The 15362-nt window shown below is 35.3% G+C and overlaps 1 long non-coding RNA gene across 1 annotated transcript in view; it reads right to left on the reverse strand.

Moving 5' to 3' along the window:
* The window catches only part of LOC148130117 (uncharacterized), a 166879-nt gene extending 161784 nt beyond the window's left edge, over positions 1 to 5095 (reverse strand). Inside the window, exon 1 of the long non-coding RNA XR_015750202.1 lies at positions 5051 to 5095. This is a non-coding gene — a long non-coding RNA (uncharacterized LOC148130117). The remainder of the gene's footprint in view (positions 1 to 5050) is intronic.
* Between the last annotated feature and the right edge of the window lie 10267 nt (positions 5096 to 15362).

The raw sequence follows: 15362 nt of genomic DNA on the forward strand, positions 1-15362 counted from the left end.
TCAAACTTGAAACAAATGTATGTATATTGCTTTCATATTAATTAGAGTTTGTTCCTGCAAGCCTGGACTCTCTGATCTTGATTGGTAATTTGAATAGCCTTGAAAAAGATTAATTCCCCCAAGAATTTTGATGATGAGAGCCAAGCAGGTGGTAAAGAAAAGTGCAGAGATGACCTTAAAGAAAATATGCAATAACTGATAGTAAAATCTGAGCTTACCCCATGAAAATGGCCCTATCTTGATTTTCTTTGGTACAGCAGGGAAAGAAATAGAAATGGTGGCAGCTCTTCAATATTGTATTCTCAGAGCTGCTATCAATAAAGTATAAGTCTAGAAATTTTTGTAATGTCTGTTTCCTGATCTGGCTCACCTTGAAGAGCTGACAGGCAGTGTCAAGTTATAAGCAATGTATTATGGATATAGAAGAGCAATTTGATTTGTGGAAGAGCAGTTAAATCCCTAGAGATGTATTTCTGGATAGCCAGTCCCTTTTTATGTACAGTACCAATGAGATATTTAAGTCAAATAACCATCTCCAACTTCAAAAAATCATTAGTCCTAACACATATTAATATAATTCTAATGCATTACTACCAGGAGAGATTTAGAAAAGAAAACTTGATTATGCTCTTCTGGCAAAGGGACAATTCAAAATATGTCTCCTGTTATACTGCAACATACGTTTTATAAGAATCAAGGGCTACATTTTGTAATTCTATAATTTTCAGGTCATTCAGATATCTTCTATGTATAACTGCTGCTAGCTGATCAATATGACTCAGCTTTTTTATGTGGTTAAACTGTTTTACAATCTATAAAATTCTCTGGGGAAGCTGCATTGGAAAAAAAGATGAGTAGTTTTAATCTGGTACCCCAAAATGTAAAGGATCTGCTAGCTTAGTAATAAAATGACAAACTAATAAAAACAATAACCAATCTTGGAATTGACAATAAAGCTATTGAAATGGTAACCAGATTCTCCCTTTTAGGATCAAATATCAATAGTAAAAGAGGAAGAAATCAAATAATATGATGTGGGCTAACTTCTGTAGAACAGCCATCAAGGCCATGGAAAAGATATTGAGATGGCAGAATAGTGTAACCAATTGTATTCCATATGACATTATAATGAAGCCTAAATTGACTTGGAAGCAACTGGACAAGCTTTTGAAGTTTGGTGTTGAAGAAGACTTTGGAGAACATCATGAACAGCCAGCAAAACAAACCAGTGGATTATCAAATAAATCAACCGCAGTTCTCATTGAATACATGAATGATCAGGCTCAAATTATCCTATTTTATACACATTGTACAAAGAGAACACACTAATAATGAGAAAGATAGAATGTGTGGATGATTTTGGGGAATGAGAAGAAGAGGTGCTGCAGAGAGATCAGAGTTCCCAAGTGGCTTAAAGGTCAGAGAAAGAAACATAGGAAAGATCCACTCCAATGGATCAAGCAATTAAAAATAGTGGCAGGAGGTTTGTATGTTCAGACTTGAAAGATTCTTTTAATATAGCCTTACAGTAAAGTAGAATTAGTTAATCTAATGTTTCCTGTCTACTTTACATAGGAGGGGCTGATATGTCCTATGGCCCTTTTAACTCATAGTTCAGTCTAAAGATTCCTATAGATCGACAATTATTTTCTAAGGATATTAGACTGATTGTCACTAAACCCTTCATTCTTTGTTTTTCCTCTTTTGGAATGCAGGAAATTTTTCTAGACCCTTGCTCTAAATTACCTAAATATTTGGCCAAACTGTCAGCAAATTCCTTTAATAATAATGAAGAAATTCAGCTAGCTCTAGAAATTTAAACTGATTCGAATTCAACAGCTCATGCCAATCTTATTTCATTCTTTGACAAAATGACTAAATTAGTAGACCAAGGAAATGCTGTGGACATACTTAGACTTCAGCAAAGCACTTGACAAAGTAGACCACAACCTACTTCTTGCTAAACTAGAAAAATGTGGGATAGATAGCATCACCACAAGATGGATTTGTAACTGGCTTACAAACCATACTCAGTAAATAACCCTTAATGGTACATATATGGTGGGAAATAAGCAGTGGATACCACAAGATTCTATTTTAGGCTCAATTCTCTTAAATACCTTCATAAATGTTTAGATGAAGGAATAGAAGGGGTACTCATCAAATTTGCAAATGGCACTAAGCTGACAGGAATAGCCAACACCCCAGAAGACAAACTCAGGGTCAAAAAATATCTTGACAGACTTGAGCAATAGGCCCTATCCAACAACATGAAATTTAATGTGGAGAAAAGCAAGGTTTTACATCTAAGCAGGAAAAATCAAAAGTACAAATACAGATTAGGTGAAACTTGGCTTTAAAACAGTAATTCTAAGAGGGACGAGTTCTAGTGGACAATCACATAAACATTAGCCAGCAGTGTATGGCAGAAGCCCACCAAAAAGATGTTTTGGTTATATGTTTATACAACCATCCTTGTTGTATAAATAGAGGCATAGAATCAAAATCACATGAAGCATTAGTACCACTTTATAAATCCTTACAAAGACCCCATAAATGCCTCGGTGGTTAGAGTGCTGTACTGCAGGCCACTTCTGTTGACTATCGGCTGCCTGCAATTCACAGTGTAATGGAATGTGTGCATGACCTTGGGGAATGAGTGCAAAAAAGGCTCCCCAGGAAACCAATCAGACAAGAGAGGCAGGAGGGTTAAAGAAATAAATTTAGTCCACCTTAATGGATTAAGAGTTAAAAATGGCGGCAGGAAGTTTGTACATTCAGACTTACAAGATTCTGTTAATTTAGCCTTATAATAAAGTAAATTAGCCCATCTGGTCGTGTTTACTGTCTTGTTTGAGAGGGCTGACCTCAATGTTGAAGGCCCACAAGCTGGATCTGGCCTGCAGGGTGCTTAAATCTGGCCTAGAAATAGCAAAGGACTATCCCATGTGTTATATTCTGAGCATGGGCGCAAGGAACGGAGACGAGGCAGTGAACGGTGAACTTCAACTCTTTATTAACTATCAGGAATGGAGCAAAAGCCTTGGACAGCAGCAGCTCTTTTATAGAGCTGGCTGCTGTCCCATTAACCAATGAATTGCGTTGGAGCGTTTAAACTGTGCCCAATGGGAGACGACCCGCTATTAGCCAATCGGATTGCCCAGAAGAGACCAATCATGATTCGCTATTTATGGGCCAATCAGAAATGCAGGATTACGAGCCTGCTTTTCTAGTAAGGTTGTCAAGCTTTATTAAATGCATTTACTTAGTTCATAACACCATGGTGCCTCTGACAGCCAAAATGGGGCATGCCTGGATAGCCTCCTGCAGCACTTTGCCAGCCAAAAGGGGTGGCATGGGAGGGGCACGGCCCCATGCCCTCTTTTGGCTGGCAGGGAATTACAGGAGGCTGTCCAGGCTGAAAATTGGGGTGACAAGGCCACGTGTGACCCCCTCGCACCCTGTTTGGCCTATCAGGGTGCTGCAGGAGATGTCTGTTCCGTTCCCCTACCATCACCACCCCGCTGGCACATGAAGAAGAACTACAATGCTGATCTGGCCCTCGAAGAAAACCAGTTTGACATTCCTGCATTACAGAAAGAGAAGAAGAAAACCAAGCAAGGTGGATGAATTCAGTTTTAGTATTTGCTTAGGGACAGATCACCACGTGGGAGCCAAAGCTCAACACCAACTTGATAGCACATAATCAATCAATCCATCAAAAATCTCTGAGATTTAATTGCATCAATGATACAACTATTTTGTTTATTTTATTATGTATGTTTAACTTATTGGGTTCTTTTATTAGGTTCTTTTAATAGAATTCTGATCAATGATTGTAGTGACCTTTATATATATATATTTTAATTAAACATCAGTTTTTATGAATTATTTGACCATATTAAATTTGTGTCATCACTCTACTCTCTATTTGATTTCAGCTGTTTTAAATTCCTGAAGATAATAATACAAAAATTTTACTTAGAATTTTTATGGTATTTGGGGATGGAACAGGATTCTAATTTAAAAGAAAAATTTCTCTTTAAATGCAGTAATTCTCTTTATACAGACTGGGGCCTTTAACAAGAATTTAATTTCTGTTTTATAGATGCACAGTAAATACTTTTGGCAAAACTAAGTAATCAACACTTTTACAGAGTTAGCATATTTGAAATTTACTGCTTAATAGAAATATTGATATGTTATAAGACAGATTTGCAGAGGCTAAACATTCATGATTAAGTTTTCTAAATAGAAAACCTATTAGTCTCACCTTCCATTCAGATTAGTAATCATATATATGATTATACACCCTGCAATTATGGTCAATGAACTGTAGAATTCAATTCCATTCTGTAGTTACTGCTTTATCAAATGCTTAAGTTAAGAAAATAATTAATTGCCAGGAGTTAATATAATCTAAAATCCACATTTAAACAAGGGAGATCTCATCAGAGGCAGGCATTTTGGGTTTTTAAATGCTTTTTGCATATTTTTTCACTTTTCCCCCTGCAGGTTAATTGAAGTACATGTAATTTCTAGAATGATTCCAATTTTATTGGGTCTTGGCCTTTTGAGAGAACAAAGCCTGAACAAAATAAGTCCTTTATTTGTTGGATCATAGCATGCTTATGTTCTCATATTGTGGATAACGACAGACAGTTCAGCTTCAAAAAAAATGAGCAACTCTTTTGAGTGGATATTGCATTTGTTGAGAAAATAGTTTGAAAGTTTAATTAGTTGGGGGGTTCACTATGTTTAAACTGTCAAGAATTGTCCTCAAGGCGTTTTAAAAGATAGGCATTCTGCCTACAATCTTTTAAGTTTTTGGTTGCATTTTCCTCACTGTGGAATGCAACTGAGAGCAATTTCATACTCTATTTTTGTCCTTATGTAGCTATAAATGAAATATAAATGAATGGGTTATTTTAACCTGATCAGCTTCTCCAGACTTTCGTAGACAAACAGTCTGTGGCGTAAGATACGGAGAAAGAAACTCAATTTACAATATGATTTCATTAATTGACAAAAAATACTAAAGTTTGTCTACTTACTACTCAGTGGTGATTTAAGCTATTGGAGAGATTGCAATCTCAAATGACTTCAACTGTTTACTAAATATTAGATCTGCACTAAAAGTAAGAAGTGTGTACACATTAAATGCATAGGTCAATGATCTACATGCATTTTTTAAAATTAAACAGCAAGCGTTGGATGCAGGTTCAATTTGCCACTTATTGCATAGCCTATGAAAATCACAAAACCACACATACAGACACCATGTCAAGTTTCTATTGAGCAGCAACAGACTGCACGTATTCCTCTGCCCCAGTGTTCATGGCAGCATCATGAGTTATTATTGATATTAAAGTGATTATACCAAGAATTGCTAGGAAGCTATACAAACAATTACATGTGGAGAACTACATAATCAGACTATGACTTTGTCCTTTTTCCTGACTCATAAGACCATTTACTTCATCCCTGGGAATCTGAGCTATGATTGTTCAGCTTAAGATGTTTTTAACGTGGTCTGGGACTCCCCAAACAAATTTATTTATTTTATTTTTATTTATTTGATTTGTCAATCGCTTACAAGATAATAAGTATAAGGATAAACATAGTTATGAATACATGAAATGGATACATATAAGAAAAATGAAAGAAACAATAAGACAAGGACGGTAGGCACGTTGGTGCGCTTATGCACACTCCCAAACAAAAACAATTTGTTGCTTGTTAATCAGAACAGACAGCTTTTGCAGCTTAGGTACATGGACAGAAACTGGTCTGCATCTGCTGCTCCATCTATACCATCTTATGCTTCACCTACTCTAGCTTCTGACTCAGTATCTAAAAGCCTTGGGAACAATAACAATTTGGACTTCAACTCCCAGAATTCACCTATTCTGGCTGGAGAATTCTGGGAATTGAAATCTATACATTTTAAAGTTCCCAAAGTTGAGATATACTGATCTAGGTTTTTGTTTTCAGAATTTGCACTAGTGTTATGACAGCCTAATCAGTCCAAATTCATTTAGCCACTTGTTAAATCTTAGTCCAATTGTATTTATCTGTTAAGAAACTTCGTTAGACATGTATTAAGGTATTGCTTGTTATTTAGCACATAGAAATAACGAAGGAATAGTTATGGGGCCTGGCATCAATTTGCATGGAATAGAACTGCTTTGTTAGGCAGAGTTTATGATACTTTGAGTTAAACCATCTCGCTTCCTGCTCAAAAGTGCCTGGCACCTAGGGTGATAGATGAAACCTTGCTACCAAGTTGCTCAGGAGTGTTTCTACTGATGAGGAATGTGTTTAATAAGACAGAGTTCTTGATCTACTATATAACCTTTAGTTGAACTATTGCACTAAAGATGTATGCATTATATTGCTCTTATTGATTAGTTTACAATGTTGTGTGTTTCCATGACTGGCTCATGGCAATGTGTGCTTTTCAAAATTGTATAAAAGAGAATCCACTCCAAGCTGAGGTGTGCCCATTTGAAACTTGTTTCTGGATAACCCTTTCATTTGCAAATGAAATTTCTTTCTTCCTTTCCATTTATCTGGTGCAATTCATTGGGATTTCACACCAGGTAACCCAAGATTTCTAGAACAACAATTCTGGTGCCCAACATTGGGTTACCAAGTGAAGGCCTCACTTGGTTGTGCTGAACTGATCCTGAACTGCCAGCCTACAGACCTAAGAGTACACACTGGTGAAATATAGTGAATAACTGAAAGGTAGGTGAATGTTCTTTGATTAATTCCTGGCGGTGGTGTGTCAATTCAACATTTAAGCCTCATCTAAGCTCTGCTATGGTTCATTGGGCTTGCATGCCAGGTAAACTGAACCTGAGATTTCTGGGACAATACTAATATTGTACATATAAAGACATCCTGTCAGTTCTGCCATCTTCAACTTGGCGCCTTGGGATCCTACCATCAAAAACTTGGGGGGAATGGGGCACATAGGACAAATGGGCAATAAAGATGTATGGGGATATGATGGGAATAAGGGAAGGGAATGACAGCTTGATGAAGACCAGGGAACCTCAGAACCAGTTTGTGCAAGTATTCAAGGCCTGAAAATAGAATGTAGATTGCCTCCCAAACATCTCAGCAATTCTCAAAACACCTATGTGGCTTTCCATTAGCTGAAGATGAACTGGTCAAGGTGCCAGAAGGCTGGTATGAGGGGGGAAATTGTAACCTTTCATGCAGAAATCTTAGTTCTAGCCTGACTTTATTGCAAGCACCAACTTTTAGTGAAAGAACTTATGACTTCACTTGAATGGAGTCAGGGGGTCTTTCTTTCCTAAGGAAATGACACATGCAAGAAGAAATTGGAAGCTTATTTCAGGAGCTGCTAGTCTGTTGCCATCATGGTTCCTCAAACAACTAGCAGTGCTTAAAATCTATGACCTATGCCATAACTTAAGAGTAAAGAAGCATCTCGTTCATTCTAGGGTGCTCTGTAATTTGATAATCTGCCACATACTGATTTTTATGCTATCCTACAACCATCTAATGTTTACTCTTCCTCTTAGATTATTTTAAGATTTTTGTTTTTATATACACTTTTTGTTTTATATCTTTTAGCATTTTAAAAAGTTATTATTAGTTTAGACTCTGTTGTACTTCTTATGCTTTTAAATTGATTGTACCCCATCTTTCTTATGCTGGTCTGTGACTATAATCAATATTTGAGGGAATTATCTCATTATTTTGGTAGTCTCTGAATGAACAGCAGTGCCATTTAAAGTTCTCATTATGTGCATTGCTCAATTGTCATTTCTTAGTCTTCAAAAGGCCACTCATTCTTAAGAATGGACCCAGAAACAGAAATAAGTGCAAGTTTAATTTTTAAAATATATTGTGTTTAATTAGCTTATGAGAGCAGTACCTATTGATTGCGGTTAATTTTATGAGAACAATTTATATTTTATTAAAACTAGATAGTTTGAAAACAGATTCATTATCTGCACTTTATATATCTTATAAATGACAGGAGGTGATGAAAAAAAGGATTTGATATGTCACAGTTAACAACATTTTTCTCAATGTTTGACCTCGGAACTGGAATTTTGTAAGGTGTTTCTAATGATAAACAGTGTCAAATGTCATTGAATCACTAACTGAGAGGGTTTTTTTTTTTTAGATGTTTGGTATTCCCCAATTCTATCACAACTTTCCTTGTTAAATAATTAAGTGGATATCAGTGTCAATTTTGCCAGTGTATCTTTTTCATTTCTGTGACAGGATAGGCAGCAGGATTGTCTCAGTTTTGTTGAGTACCAATATTTGCTGAGAGACAAATGTCTGATTGAACAGACTATCAGTCTGTTTCAATCTTGCTGAGCATTAAAGTTTGTTTTTGTTGTTTTTTCACAATAGTGAATGACATATTCTGCCTTCACAATTGGAATGCAGCTATAGCAATAGCACTTAGACTTATATACCACTTTATAGTTCTTTACAGCCCTCTTCAAGTGGTTTTTATAGAGTCAGCATATTGCCCCCAACAATCTGGGTCCTCATTTTACCCACCTCAGAAGGATGGAAGGCTGAGTCAACCTTGAGCCTTGTGGGATTTGAACTGCCAAATTTCAGTCAGCCGGTAGTCTCCAGAAGTGGACTGTAGTTACAACAATCTAACCACTGCACCACTGAGGCTCTTTAAAGCACTATAAGGATGATCACTGAGCTTGAATTTCTTGCTAAAGATGCTACATTGATTTAAGTAAGCAATTGTTATCTCATTAAAACCATTATTTTAATTGCAATTTTGTAATTCTAAAGAAATTAACAAAATTAATAAAACAAATGCTTGGAAATCATGTTTGAAAATGAGTTGCATGAATTGGGTTTAGGATGCAAATGTGTTCATCCTAAACCTGCTCAAAATTAGAACTGGCTTTCTGGAAATATTTTATTAGCTGATAAGTTGCCATATTCACACCATATTTTGATATTGCCTCGTAGCCATTAATTAACTTTTATATTTGATATGCATGAGATGATTGTTTAGTGAACAGTTTTCAAAATGTGCATAAACTGAAAAAGTGCTTCATGTTAGATTTTTTTAAAAAATAATTCTTGTAGATGTCTGGTGCACACTGAGGTTAAGGAAAGCAACATCTCAGAAAGGCATTTAACAGAAATGGATATTTTTCTTTATAAACCAAAGATAGAACACTCATGTTTTGAATTCCTAGTATATCTCATGATTAGCTATGCAATGCTAGGGCTTCTGGGAATGTCAGTTCAACTATACTGGAGGGGAATTATGCAAGTTCCTCACCCTTCAAGATTATTGAATCTGCTATTTAATAAACTTTCTGAATCATACCAAAAGCATTGGATAGACTGAGCAAATTAAATCACATGCATTTCAAATGATTGGATGAAATTTTAATTACTGTTAATCAAATAACATAAACTGGATTGAACATTTTGAATAAAAAGAGGAACTACTTAATTTTTAAATGTATGGATCTTTTGGATTAAGGTAACAATCCAAACAGATTTAGTAATTTGAAATGGTTTAAACCAATCTGCACAGCCCTATTAAGACATCTATGAGTTTAAAGACTATTGTACACATAGATTCTAAAATGTATTTACAGCTTAAGGATTCAAGAACGTGAACAATCCTTTCTTGATTTCATATGTTCATTATATCCAACAATGTATCTGTGGAAACTTTATGGGTTTGGGCTATTAACAATGGATTAATTACTGCTATATTTGAAGAAACTGAAATATTTTCCTTTCTCTGATAGAAAAATATTTGAGACAAGAAATGATGAAGGAAGGAAGGAAGGAAGGAAGGAAGGAAGGAAGGAAGGAAGGAAGGAAGGAAGGAAGGAAGGAAGGAAGGAAGTCTTTATTTTATTCATATTTTTTTTAAAAAATCTCCACATAAAATTGTGAAATATAATGTTTGTAATAGGGTACAGTGGATGCATTGACAAAGTGTGCCTTGTGATGTCTGAAAAGTTTTCGTACCCAGAAAAATGTCAACCCTATTCTCACACTGGTGGAGTTTTCTGTCAAATTTCTGAAGGTGAATTTGACAGGTTATTTTATTGCTAGAAATGACAGAAACTGTCATTATTTGTCACATATCTTTTCATCATTGGCTGCCCCACTTTGAAAAAACCCAAGGGAAATTTTCCCAATAATGTCTTCACTTAGAACTTAATTGCAACAGGTCTCTGGGGAGATTATGGTTCAATGAAAGACAGGACACTCTTCCAAGAACTGCAACAATGCCTGCTTCTTGCTGATGGGAAGCACATCATTCCTACCATTCCTTTTTTTTTTTTTTTTGAACAAATTTTATTAATTTTTAAAGACATACAAAACATAAATACACAAAAACACAAAACATAAAAACATAAAAATCTCTTTTCTGAAAGTTGCTTGGTCCCAGGTTAAAACTCTTGGTACAGACACAAATTCAACTTCATATTCATTTTACATACCATTTCATATCTTATTAACATTTTCAATTTTCTATATAGCTTCTCCTCTCTTTTAAATTTTCTCAATTTTATTTTATTTATCTCCTCTCAATTCAATTCAAATCATAATATTTATTATTCTTTGTCTGTTCTATTTCCAGCTATCCATTTATCTTTCTTCTTTGAAAAAAAAAACTTCTCCTATACACTAAATGGAGTATGATGCCTTTATCTCTTTCCCCTATCTTTATAATACTTAATATAAAACACATAACTTTCATTGGGATTCTGTCTGGTACATTCTAAAATTATACTATATTATCAAAACCAATACAAATCTATTCATTAATATTGATATTCATTTATATTTTAAACATTTAACACATTACTTTTCAGTTAAATCACATACTTTTATGGGAGCACCTATTTTCCATAGTTATTCCCCCCCACATCACATATTATAGCTCATTATTTCATTACAATGTTCCTCCTTCTTCTACTTCAAATCTCTCATTTCACAAGAAGTTTCACTAGGATAACATAGTCTAATCATTAATATTAACAATTATTTATATCTTAAACATTTTACTTATTTCAATTAAATATCATGCCTTTGTGGGAACACTTATGCTTTCCAAAATTATTTCCCCCCCCCACATCACATATCTTAAATCATATTTCATTACAGTACTCCCTTTTTCTTAACAAAAATTTCACTAGGTTATACTAAATATTTTATCACATTTTAAATTACATATTATTTCCAATTTTCTATGGTTATTTCTAAATACAAATATAAAAATGCAATCTTATGTACCTTTCTAGCATCCTTTTTTCAATAAAAACACCCCCAAGCCCCTGTCCGGATCCCCTGTCTTCAGCTGCCTCTACGGGGCAGTTATATCCCCCAGATCCAAACGGATCGGGAACCTTGGCGCAACGCAGCAAGGATCGCGCAGTATCGCGAATCCCTGCCGCCGCCGAAACCTTGAAAACCGGAAGTTCATTCCTACCATTCCTTTTTGATGATCTATGGAGGATCAAAGAATTTGCACCTTTAACCTTCCCTGATTCCACAATAGCTATAGAGAGTTTGTCAAGAATGCTGTTCTCTGATCAAGTCACTCACATACTCCATTCTTCATGCACTTGAAACAATTCCCTTGCAGATGGGCTTCTGGACCAAACCACACTCTCTCCCAGATACAGTGGGAATAAACTGTCACTTTGAGGTGACCAACCCTCAACCAAATGCTTACTAAGAACTAAAGACAAGAGAAGAACTCCACTTAGAGTCATGTCTCAAAAATAATCTCCTTGACACAGGGAGGTGAAAAGCAGTTAATTTTCACCATCAAATTAAATAGGAATGGGTTTTAAAAAATAAAAAAAATATCAACATGGAAATAGTAGTAATATTGGTGAGCAAACCTCTCAGATTTTAATGGGCTTATTCAATACTACAGTATATGAATTTAGGATTTTATTTTAGCCTCATGCCACATCTGCTTTTGTTTGGAGCCCCCTTAGTAAAGCTATATGACATGCATCTTAAATGCACCACTGCTGGCATTAAGTCCAGTGTTGGACATTATCATCCTGTGTGTTTGAGAAGTACAATCATTCTATGAATCTATTGAGATGGAAAGAAAATAAAAACAATCACTTTTCTTTGATTATAACATCTGAGAAGAAAATGCTGTCGATTGCATTTTAGGTACATTCTGAATTATTGATTATTAAACTAGTAATTGATCCTTAATTAACATTTAGCATTCATAACTTTAAGCACTGTTAAAAGCAAAATAAAAATTAATACAAGACCTAACAATTATATATTATATAAATAAATAAATATAAATATACGTGAATGATGTGTTTATATTAAATGATCTTCAAACCAATTCAGTGTATAAATTGTTTAGAAAAAAAGTCTATTGAAATAGGAGGTTATAACCGTGAGATGAAGTTTTGCTTTTTTCAAAATGTTTAAATTTGTGAATTCCTTCGTTTTAATGCACAATTTAAAGAATGTAAAAAAAGAAAACAAATTATTCTAGACAAGGCCAGCTATACAAATTACTATATTACTAGCTATAGAATCTCAAATATGGGCAATTTTTCACAAGTTTGTATGGTTATGTTTGTAGTAGTGAATGCCAGATATTGAATTTCAAACCTAACCATGCAAAGCTTCTAGCTTACCAGGAAAATATAGTAAGTCTACCTTATCTGAGCTGCAGATATTTTCATAACTACTAGATCACAACAAAGAGATATGGATCTAATTATCAACGGCATTGAGTGTTAACCAAATCCTTCATGGATTTTGTGGGAGCAAGATTTTCATTATTTATTACTGCTAGACTTCACTCCATTATATACACTAATATTAATGTGAAGTCTTCTGGCATTCATCTTTCTCCAACTAAATATTAATTAAAATATGTTTTAAAAAGAATTTACACACAAAACTTGACAAAGTATATGACAAATTACCAAATGACATTCTAATTGGTAATTTCCCCCCTCTACTGAAGTATAAAATTGACCATAGTGGGTGTTGAAAATTTCAGTTTTGGGCCTAATGTTCCTTCTCTGTTAATGACTTGGACAAAGAGGTAGAAAGACTGCATGCTCAACTTGCTGATTATATTAAATTGGCTGAAATACTTAATAACGCAGAAGACAGAAACAAAATTCAAAACGATATTAATAAATTGAAGAAGTAATGTGAAAATAGAATGAAATAGGATTGCAGTAGGATTGCAGAAAATATAAGCATAGCTTAAGTCCATAGGTACAGGAAATATCAGATCCACATTCCAGAAAGTACTTTGTCATTTTGCTCTACATTAGTTGGACTCCATCCCAAATTCCACATTCAGTTCTGGGCACCACACTTTAAGAAGGATTCTGACAAATCAGAACAGATACAAAGAAGGGCTAAGAAATGGTCAGCGTACTCTATGCAATTCTGTAAAAAAAAAGATTGAAGAGAATAAAATGAATATCTTTAAGTAAAGGCTAAGAAAACTAGAAGTATTTCCCCGTTAGTCTTGTAACATTTTCTAGTGTCACCTCTGAGGGTAGGATAAAGACTGTTTTCTTTACTGTAACATTGGTACATCAATGAGTAGATGTCTCTTTAAAGTGCTCTAAGTCACTGGTGGGATTCTATGGGAGAGAAGATATGACAGCTCTTCTGTTCTGTGTTCAGAGCTCAGATATAGAATAGAATTAAATTATAGGAAGGTATATTTTAGCTGAATGAGGAAAAACAATGGAATTGTAAAGGAAATCTGGGAAGGGACCCAACTAAGGAGATAATAATCTTTCATGAGCTGGATGTGTTCAGGCAGACGCCTAAGAGATATTTGTGGACATGCTTTGATGCACATTCTTACACTAGGTCTAAATCAGGGGTGGCCAACCTTTTGGACCTCAGGGACCACCAAACTCATAATTTTAGATCCCAGGGACCACTAACTGGTTCTGTGGGCGTGGCCTAATTTGTGGGTGTGGCTTGGTGGTCATGTGACTGGCTGGGCATGGCTTGTATGTAAATATTATAAATATTTATATTGAATTTTTTTATAAAAAAAGAGCAACTTTTACTCAAAATCAGGCAAAGCAGGCAGGTAGATTGAGTTGCTCACAGAATCACAGATTCATTCAGAAATCTATCTATCTGCCATTGGCTAGCTCAATCGGCCACATAAAATTTGCTTGCAAGCAAACTCATAAAATTAACTCACAACACACTATGTGTGTAAATATTGAATTTTTTATTTTAAAAAAGAGCAACTTTTACCCAAAATTAGGCAAAGCAGGCAGGCAGATTGAGTGGCTCACAGAATCACAGATTCATTCAGAAATCTATCTATCTGCCATTGGCTAGCTCAATCTGTCACATAAATTTTCTTGCAAGCAAACTGACAAAATTAACTCACAACACACCATGGATGTAAATATTGAATTTTTTATATAAAAAAGCAACTTTTATCCAAAATCAGGCAAAGCAGGCAGATTGAGTTGCTCACAGAATCATTCAGTGATCGATCGATCTGCCATCGGCTAGCTCAGTCTCTCAAATTTGCTTGTCATGAGTCTGCACTGAATTTGCTTGCAAGCAAACCTTCAGTTCTAAGGGAGGTTCAGCTGTGCTTAGCTAGAAAGCAAGAAATCCAACCATTTCCAGCTTCCTAACTAATCTAAATCTCCCGGCACAGCAGAACAGATGATGGTCAGAAAAAGGAAAAATAGCAATTTAGCAGACAAGTTTGCCGAGTAAGGAGTGAGTGGGCGGGGAGGGTTCCCATGGGCCACGTGGGCTGAGCAGCCTTGTGTTTCTGCGCAGCCTGGATTAATTGCTTTGGGGGGGGTGCTCTGGGGGTGAGATTTCTCTGCGACCCACCAAAATTTTCTCACGGCCCACCAGTGGCCACAGCGCACCATTTGGCGACTGTTGGTCTAAATAACTGGAATTAATGACCTAAATTGCTACTTTTCTATGACTGAGTTGGTGGGGAGTAATGTATCACAACCCAATGTTATTACCCAATTATTTGTTGATCTTTTTTTTAAAAAAAGAAAAATATAGTGTATGTTTGCAGGAAGGTTAGAATTGATTGGAATATCAATATCATTTAGGCTCATAGGACTATAGAATTGATAGGGCTGTGTAAGTGATCAAGTCTGCACTCTGCTCAGTGTATGAATCCAGATTGAAACATCCTAAATAGATGATTGTCTATGTTCTGCTTGAGTACTTCTAGTGAAAGAGAACCTATCTCTTTTCTAAGTAATTTGTTCCACTGTCAAACCACTCTCATTGTTTGAAAGTTTTTCCTAATATTCAATCAGAATCTGCCTTCCAGTCGTTTA

Source organism: Notechis scutatus, chromosome 6 (assembly GCF_049901735.1).
Source record: "Notechis scutatus isolate UNSWTSFEM ecotype Mainland chromosome 6, rNotScu1.2, whole genome shotgun sequence".
Lineage (NCBI taxonomy): Eukaryota > Metazoa > Chordata > Lepidosauria > Squamata > Elapidae > Notechis > Notechis scutatus.